Source organism: Pteropus alecto, unplaced genomic scaffold (assembly GCF_000325575.1).
Source record: "Pteropus alecto unplaced genomic scaffold, ASM32557v1 scaffold1135, whole genome shotgun sequence".
Lineage (NCBI taxonomy): Eukaryota > Metazoa > Chordata > Mammalia > Chiroptera > Pteropodidae > Pteropus > Pteropus alecto.
The window spans coordinates 12,975-13,569 of NW_006436830.1; positions in this window are offsets into that span (position 1 = coordinate 12,975).

Consider the following 595-nt stretch of genomic DNA (forward strand, 5'->3'; position numbering starts at 1 on the left):
ATGTATCTGCACGTATCCTGAGTCTAGTACCTACTTATTAGTCTTGGTCCCCTGAGCAAGCAATCAGGACTCTGCATAGAGCCTCCCACGCTCACAGCCTGCCACATGGATACTGCAGACAGGCAGTTCCTAACCACCAACTGTTTTTGGCATGTCTTAGCCTGGGAGGGGTCTCTGATTATCTCGCAGGTCTTGTTGCTCAGCTGCAGGGTTGGAGGCCCTGAGGAACCCTCTCCTGGCCGGAAACCCTCAACCCTCTGGGTTAGAAATGAGATCTGGGGATAGGGTGGCAGAACTCCTAAGTTCAGGTGTAATAGGTAGCAGACGGTGGGGGCTGAAGTGGTCTAGATTTAGGTTGCTGGCACTTAGGTCACCTAAGGGACAGAGACAGGATCCCTGGGTACCCTGGCAGAGAGCTGCAGAGGGGCATGGCCTCCCCAAATCCCAAGAAAGGGGTTGTCAGTTGTCCGTGTCTTGGCCTACTGCCAAGATCCTTGGAACGATGGTTCTCTGGGGTCCCTCAAGTGTCAAGGAAGGTAGATGAGGAAGGGACAACTGAGTGACTGAACTGATCTGACCTGGGTTCAGATCACTC